The sequence below is a fragment of the Brachyhypopomus gauderio genome, chromosome 16, assembly GCF_052324685.1.
Source record: "Brachyhypopomus gauderio isolate BG-103 chromosome 16, BGAUD_0.2, whole genome shotgun sequence".
Taxonomy (NCBI): domain Eukaryota; kingdom Metazoa; phylum Chordata; class Actinopteri; order Gymnotiformes; family Hypopomidae; genus Brachyhypopomus; species Brachyhypopomus gauderio.
The window spans coordinates 6,046,428-6,055,562 of NC_135226.1; the positions used below are offsets into that span (position 1 = coordinate 6,046,428).

Below are 9,135 nucleotides of genomic sequence, written 5' to 3' on the forward strand. Positions count from 1 at the left end.
AAGGCTTTGGACTTAACATAAAAACACTGTCTTCAAATGCATCATCAAATGACATTAAACAACATTAAATAATTGTTATTTATTATATAAATATAAAATATAAATATAATTATCTATACAAGAAAGTGTTTGCCTTCATTTAAATTATTCAAACTATTTAATAATACATGATATATAAAGTATATTAAAGTAAAAATTATTTGAAAATTAAATGTTATGTACCTCCTACATGTCACGTTGAGGACCCCGGCCCCTCCCTTTTGGGCGTGTGTTTACGTAGTCTACGTGCATCGTCTGCGTCTGTGGATATTCCGTGGTTATGGTTATGTCATGTGATAATCCGTCTCACCTGTGAATCGTCTCGTAATCACATGGGGTTAATGTGGTTTGTCTATTTAATGTGCGCTCGCGCAGTGTCCTGTGCTCGTCGTTGTCTATAGTCTGCACGTTGTGTGCCTGTGAATGTTTTCTGTGCGCAGTTGCGCAATATTCGTGAATAAAAACCGTGTCGTTTGGATCGGAGACCTGGACTCGTGTCTCGTCCTTGCTCCAGCACCCCAGCGTCACACTACATATAATTTTTAATTCCTTTTCATAACATTGTGTTATTTGTTCGGGTTGAACATTCAAGGGAAGCTGAAGTCAAAAGAGTTTTTTTTTTTTTTTAACCAAAACCCAGAGCTGAGCATCAGCAGACATTCATGTAGCACTTTGTGTCTTTAAGTCAAGTTTCCTATTAATGGATATCCAAATAAAGGCACAGTTTGTTCAAAATATTTAGACTTTGCAAGAACTAGAACAGGGCAATATTGCCAAAAATGTTATCACTCAAATTTCTTTTTCTATATTGATCGGTCAATAATTATTGCAATATAAAATTTCGTATCAGTCAAACCTTTCAAAGAGTATACTTTATGTCACGGTGGGTCAGCCGGGAGGCCGCCAGAGGGCGCGTGTACCCACTCACGCACGGACACGACACACACCCTGCGTGGCACTAGGCCACTACCCCGTTCACAATAACCAGACTACTAACACCTGTGCATGGTTAGTGTGCCTCCTTTATGTTCCCACAGGTCGTGCAGTCCAGGGCTGCACATTCCTGAGGACTACACGCCTCTGCGAGTTGCACGCTGCAGTTCTTTATTGAACCTTTGTTGTTTATGTTCTCTGCTCTTCGTGAGTTCTGTTCCTGTTTTTGTTCTTGCTTGTGAATGTCATGGATAATAAAGAGCATGATGTACAGCCACTGCCTCCGGCCACCTCTACCCCGTCACACTTTAAAAATGCAGACTGAATACATACATGCACAGTATATGCAAATGTATATATTTTTATATTTACCATTTTGATTACCATGCCCCAAAACTAATAACCTGAAAGTTCTTTCTGGGGATGTTTTGTTTTAGTCTTGGATGATTAAAATCCTTGTAGATGTCATAATAAACAGCAAAACATCCGTCCATCGATTTTCGTTCACTTATCAAGGTCCGGGTCACAAAGGCAGTTGCCTAAGCAAGAAGGCCTAGGTTTCCCTATCCATAGTCACCTCTTCCAGCTCTTCTGCGTGGATACAGAGGTGTTCTTCCCCGGGGTCTCATCCCAGTTGGACATATTCAGAACGCCTTGCCAGTGATGCTCTCAGTTACTGAAGCTGGCTCTTGGGACATCGAATGTTACATAGCAAAACACTGAAAAATAAAACTCAACACAAAAATTTTAGGCTCTTGAGACAGTATAAAGCATTTTATTTAACAAATGCACATTCAACTCAATGGTTTGTAAACATTTGTGTAAAATAAGTTTGTTCTAGGACACTAATTTACACAAACACACACACACCCACACACAAACACACACACCCACACAAACACACACACCCACACCAACAAACACACACAAAAACACACACACACCCACACACACACACCCACACACACACACACACACAAACACACTCCTGAGTAAAACAGAACGTGGATATGAGTTATGGTTAGTCACAGAGAGAGAGACATTGTTCTGGATTATTTAATTTAAAAAAAACTTTTTGAAGCATTTAGCATGGTGTGGCCTCTGTTTTTGCTTATTTTGTCTAATCATTACAACTTACCCTAGCATGTGTTACAAACTACCCTGGTAGTGGGGTAGGTTGTAACAAAGGAACATCATGTGTTTGACATCAACTCACGACGGCTGTGATATTTCAATTGAAGTTTGAATTGGTGCCATTTGTAGTAAACAAATGGGTGTACTTTGTATAAAATTTTGAGAAGTCTAGATCAAAAATTGCAAAAAGTGTTACAACCATACCCGGTCTCCCCTACATGAAAAAACAAACAAACGCTTTTATTTGAAACTTTTTGCATATGGTTTTTATGAACAGCATTGTGTACACATTACTTAGCATGTTATAGCAAATTAGCATGTTAAAATGTCAGACATTGCACAAGGTCAGTTACATTTACTGCATAAATACATATACAAATAGATACATACTATCACAATACAGCCCTGGACACAGCGTGTTTCGTGTTGTCTACATCTAGTTATGTCCGTATATGTATTTCCGTAGGTGTGGTTGTATGTGAGTGTATTCATTTACATTTACATTTACGGCATTTAGCAGACAATCTTATCCAGAGCGACTTACAAAGTGCTTTGCATCTGGTCACAGAATTCATCCTAGGTAATAGTACGGATAGGCCATACCTTTGAGTCAGACTATTACTAAACTACAGGAGTCAATGTCATTACCTAGTGTTTTGCAAGTTAGATGTTTGCCAAGAAGCACAAATAACCATAGACAGACATACAATTCAAGAACAACGGCAAGTGGTAACAGCTGAGTGAGTGCTTTGGTAAGAACTCAACAAACAAGTTCCACCATCTTGGAGCCAGGATGGAGAATAGTCTGGAGCTTTGTCTTCCATAAGACTTTATACATGGAATTTCGAGTCGAGCCAAGCTTGAGGTTCTGAGTGTTCGCTGTACGGATCGGCTTTTTACCATGGACATCATGTAGGGAGGGGCCAGTCCATTTTTGGCTTTGTAAGCAAGCATCAAGGTTTTATATCTGATGCGTGCTGCTACTGGAAGCCAGTGAAGAGAGCGTAGCAGTGGAGTCACATGTGAGAACTTGGGGAGATTGAAGACCAGTCGTGCTGCAGCATTCTGAATTATTTGTAGAGGTCTGATGACCCGTAGAGGAAGACCTGCAAGTAGGGAATTGCAGTAGTCCAGCTTAGAGATTACTAGAGACTGCACAAGCACTTGAGTAGCTTCCTGTGAACGGAAGGGTTGTATTGTCTGTGTAAATGAGAAGGACAATTCATTGTCCAACGTTGGCAGATTGGCAATTCCAGAGTCCTCCAGTCACTGTGATTGGAGTTTGTGGTGAACATTGTGGGTAAATTAGGTTCTTGGTGTTACGATGGCTATGATGGTATCTATGAGCTCTGTGAGATACATACACAGGAATTGGCAGACACATTATGGAATAGAACAAGCTTTATGGATACAAGTAGAGAAAGAAAATGGCAGAATAAGTTGAGACTAAGCTGGGTTAGAGATTCAGTGTCTTTGGAGGAAAGTAGATAAAGCAAATTTATCTGTTTTAGTTAGTGCTATATCCGCCCCTTAATTCACACCTTGGACCAGGGCGAAACTACACCTGGAGTGAGTAATTACAGCCAACAACAGCTAACAAGCAACAAGGTTAGGATAAGAAGCCTGGTATTTACCAGAATCTGAGGCAAAAGTAATTAAACTCAAGTCCTACCTTAACCAATCACAGGATGTTCCAAGAGTAGATAAACAAAGCACACATGTTCATCAGTATTACCTGTGGCTCGTCTCGTTATCACTCGCGTGTCATGTAGTTTGTCTATTTAATGTGACAGAAAGAGCTGCAAAGCAGGATGCCTGGCTATACATGCAACAGAAAGAAAGCCAAGTCAGGAAAGAAGGGTAAGTGCCAACGCGTACCCTCCCCCAGGCAGGCCTGCGTTACTATGGGTAGGGTCTAGAGGGAGGGTGGTAGCCTGTACCTCTGCACCGAGGCTTACGTGGCCACTGGTGATGCAATTTGTGACCACCTTGGTCAGTGCATGCAGGAGACTAAGGAGGAGAGGCTGACTGGGTTCTACCGAGAACTTGCAGAGCAAGCGTCATGTAACAGATCCGGTCAAAAGGCACAGAGAAGCCGGTGTCAATGTGCACCGGAGTAATGACTCCAACCCCTGGCCCGCCCGAATACGAGTTCGGGAGTGAGGACTTGGAGGAGGAGGGTTTGCTCCCATCCGTATACTCTGAGGACACCATGGACTATGCTAATGGTGAGAGTAGCCCCCTCTGTCTGTGTACTCGGAAATGACAGAATGCCATGAGGGGGATGAAGCCAGCCCCCCTCCATTCATGTACTTGGCCCCCACTGAGTATTACGGTGACAACATCAACCCTTCTCCGTCTTTGTGCTCGGTCCCTTCCGAGTATTGCATTAAAGACGCCAGCCCCCCTCTGTCCGAGTATTCTGACGGCAAGGAGGACTGAGTGAGAGGAGTCCACCACCTTCGGAGAAGCCGAAGCCGACAGAAGTATTGAGGATTTGTTCCTCATATTGGCTGATGCTCAAGCTAATATGTAAGTGGATCGTAGCAAGTGTCAAAGCCAAAGAGGCAGGTATCACCTGCTGGACCTCTAACAAGGCATTGTCAGTGGCGGAGCTAGACTTTTATCCTTGGGGTGGCCAGAGGGTGGCCAAAGCTATTTTAGGGGGTCCATAGACTATGACAATGTATATTTAAGAAAAGCATTCATTTGCAACCAAAATCTGTAAATGTTATACTTTTCATATCAAGTACATCTTAAGCACGCAGGAGATCAGATTTGTGTATGAAATTTGCAGTTTTTTTAACAATGTGCAAAATGTACAACATGTCAAAGTAAAAACACAGATGTGCTACTTCTGGCATATCTGGCAGTTAAATGTGTTCAGTTCAGTCCAAATATACGAAATAGGAAAGTTGCTTTCAGCATTCCCTCGATCAGTGAGTGACTGTTTTTGAAATAATTTATTGCACTTGAGTACATATTTTCAGTAACTTACATCACTGATACGGTTACACAAACTTAAGTCGGGGCAAAGAAACCACTGTTGATGTAATGTGTAGTATATTATTTTTCCTAGAAAATTGTCTTTTTTTTACTATTTATTTATTTGCAATATGTAAAATTATAATATAATTCATTCATAATATTACCTGCACCTACACAGTTTAAAAAAAATGGAAAATGTTTTATAAGCTGCACCGGGCTAAAAGCCGCATATATCTACTGAACTGAAGACATTTAACTGAACTGAACCTGATCAGTTTCTGAACCTGTAGCATTTCACGTGCGACAGTTTTTGCTTAGAGCTGGTGTTGTGGGGCATTCCGACAACCCTCGTTTATCCGCATAAAGACGCTACAGATTATATTGTCGATTTATACATAAATAAGAGCTAGACTTTAATTATCCATCACAGCAAATGGCATTATCTATGTCCAAAGACACACTGGTTAGTCACTGTAACTCCCGAATATCATCTGTAGCGTCTTTATGCGTGTGCAAACGAGGGGACTTGGAATTTGTCACAACACGTTCGTTTGAAAAAAATTCTCCGTCGTGCCTGCTGCTTGCATGTGCTAAATGAAATTGAGCATTGAGTATTATTACCGATTACAAAACGCAACAGGCTCTCAACAAGATGTTCGATGCGGTGACATGTCAGTCATCTGGGGGGGCACTTGGGGTGGCCAATCAGAATTCAGGGGGGTCCAGTGCCACCCCGGCCCCTGCTTTGGCTCCGCCTATGGGCATTGTACACAGACATATGGAACAATCCTATCAACAGATAGAAAAGACGGGATTGAAAGACATCATAAAGGCACTAATCATGGCAGAAGAGGAACACGCCCTGAAAATAAGATCAGTAGAGGATGGGATTAACAACACCAGGCAGGATCCCAGCACAGGTGGGGTGCAAGATGATAGCAGGCAAAGTGTACATGGACCAACCAAGTAGCTGGAGTAGTATACAGAAATATCTGTGTAGAGTATTGGCTGCATGTTCTGAGGTCAAAGAGGGATAAGTCCCCAAAGTTGGTGAAGAAGATCCTCTAGGGCAGGGGTGGCCAACCCATCATAGACCAAGAGCCACTTTTCTTACTGTGTTACTGTAAATTATTAGCTGTGAAGACAGTCAAATGCGTGTTTTCCACTACGCCAGTTTTAAAAGTATTAGCGGCTTGCTAGGCTTGTAAACAAACCGCGCACCACGAAAATGTAGCAGTGTGTCGCCCCGTTTGTGCAGGTGAGCCATGTACAACTACTATCTTGTCAAGGTCTGTTCCATGTACAGACTGACAAAATTATTAGGATAACCGGCCAGAGGAGTTATGGACAAACAGCACAAGATAGTAATAAATGCAGTGAGCCCAAAAAAACAGGACCACATCAGGACTACAAATAGCTAGAGAAATATCAGTATGCAATGTGCAACCCAAATTTATTTACACAGCAGCTATTTAATTTTATTATCAATTGTTTTTTGGTAGGGAGTGACAAAGATACAGGCAGTTATGACGTGTTGGGCCTCTAATGAGACATTGTTTACAGGCTAACAATGCAGTGCTAAAGGCATTTGAGTATGTGGACATATGCTTTTATGTTGTTTTACAGCCATGTTCTGAATCGAATGCAAATATATTCAAATTTGCATTTCTTCAACATTTGAACAAAATATCTGCTTTTTTCCAATGACCAAGATTATTAAATGCTTAACTTCAGTTTTAGCCTTTTGATACTTTTGAACCAAAGCCAGTCACAAGTTCCATCCATCCATCCATTATCTGAACCGCTTAATCCCGCTAGTCGGGGTCACGGGGGGGGGGGGGGGGGGGGAACAGTTTGGTCTATAGGGAGTGAAGTGTATGTAGATTGTGTTCTATACTGATAAGCTCCACAGAAGGTGACTTGCAACAACTGCCGGTAATTGGGACACAGTGAACATGAAATAACGAAGTCATGCATGTAGGTTGAGAACTCTATGTATGACCATGCAAGAGGACTGAAGGGCTGGAGCAGTAAACCTGTCAGTTTTGGATCTCTCTGATGAAAATGTTTAGAATGTATGAGATCCCTGGAGATATCTGTTTTAATATCTCCTTTTGCATCAAACAAACGCGCTGGGCTAAAGTGGTTGATAGAAGTTCATGCCCTAACAGTACTGAAAGTTCTGAGGTCAAAGAGAGATAAACACCCAGAGTTGATGGAGAAGAATCTGTGGGCCCTCCAGATACAAACATCAGAAGAGGGCAGTTGGGATAGATGTAGCAATCCCAAGTGATAGCAACATCAGGAAATAGGAACATGAACAGCTCAAGAAATACCAAGGGCTGAGGGAAGAGCTAGGAAGAAATGTAGAAGGTGACGGTAACACTGGTTCCTGTAGAACTCTGAGCACTATTGTGACCTACAAACTGGGAGAACAGCTCCAGCTGATCCTGGAGCAACAACTGAGCTCTCTGTCCTGAAGAAGGCAGTCCTGGGAACAGCCAGGACAATTGCACAGGACGTTCAACCTCTGAGGCCTTTACGATGTAAATAAACAGGTTATAGGGAGGCACACATTGACAAAGAAAGACACAGCCTGTACAACCCAGCCATAGCACACATGGTCCCTGGAGGCCTGGCTATATATAAATTGTGCTCAACTATTGATACCACTGAAGGATCTGAGCATTTCACAACATTACAAGCCAAATACTTTGTAGCTATAAAGTTAAGCCAAAGGTAAAGTAACATGTTTGATTCCTATTTGGTGAAAAGTAAAAATATTTCCTAGGAAAACACTGGAATAAAAATATTTGAGAAAAATCAAATTTTCTTTTACATTTTTTTTTTGTTCCTTAGATTTTAATGGATAACAAATTTTCAAATGACACCTTCAGTTGGATCCTTCAGATTGCCAAGTTTGATGTTTCTCCAGATGTTGTATATCCTGTCTTCCTGACTGGAGCTCTGATCTACTTGTTTTCAGTGTTATGTAATGGAATAATTCTAACACTCATTGTGACACAACGGAGTCTTCATAAGCCAATGTTCTACATTATGTTCAGCCTCCCTCTAGCAGAGATATTAGGAATTACCGCACTGCTTCCCAGACTGTTAATTGATATTGTAACTCAATCAAATGTTGTCTATTACCCAACATGTGTCTTACAGGGCTTTATTCTGCATATATATGGAACTAGTGTATATTTTATCCTGGCAACAATGGCATTTGACCGCTACATAGCAATATGCAAGCCACTCAGGTATCACGCTATAATGACACCCTTCACAGTTGGAGGTGTTATAGCTTTGGCTTGGGGCCTTAACTTTGCTTTAATAACTGTGTTGTTTGCCCTTCAGGCCAGACTACCCAAATGCAAGACATTTATTGTTAATGTATTCTGTGATAATATGTCCTTGGTGCAACTCTCATGTGCAGGTGATATCACAGTAAATAATATATATGGGTTGGTTTTAGCAGGATTTGCACAGGTTGTTAGTGTGAGTGTGCAGTTATTCTCCTATGTTCAAATACTCAAAACCTGCCTTTCAAACTGGTGCTACAATTAAGGCTGTAAATACTTGTTCTGCACAGATAATTATATTTGTTCTGTTTGAAATAGTTTGTACCACTGGAATACTTTCATATCGTTTCCAAAATATCTCTCCCAATACACAAAAACTGTGTGGTATAATGATTTTCACAGTCCCTCCAGTTGCCGATCCAATTATATATGGAATGAAAACAAAAGACATTAGAAATGCATTTATTATGGTCTTGAAAAAAGTAAAGGGCAAATTCACATAAACATTCATATAAGCATGAAACGCTTTGGACTTTATGAATCAAATGCATAATCAAATGAACATTAAATAAATGTATTATGTAAATGTTTGCCTTCATTTGAATTATTCAATTTTTTAAGTATTAAGTGAATTTTTTTGGAAATTAAATATTATGTACATCCTGCATATAATTTTAATTCCTTTTCATAACATTGTGTTATTTGTTCGGTTTGTTCAAGGGAAGTTGAAGACACA

General features: G+C 40.7%; 1 pseudogene; it reads left to right on the top strand.

The window, feature by feature from the left end:
• The first annotated feature begins 7,959 nt into the window (after positions 1–7,959).
• Positions 7,960–8,902, top strand: LOC143478315 (olfactory receptor 52B2-like; annotated as a pseudogene).
• The last annotated feature ends 233 nt before the right edge of the window (positions 8,903–9,135 follow it).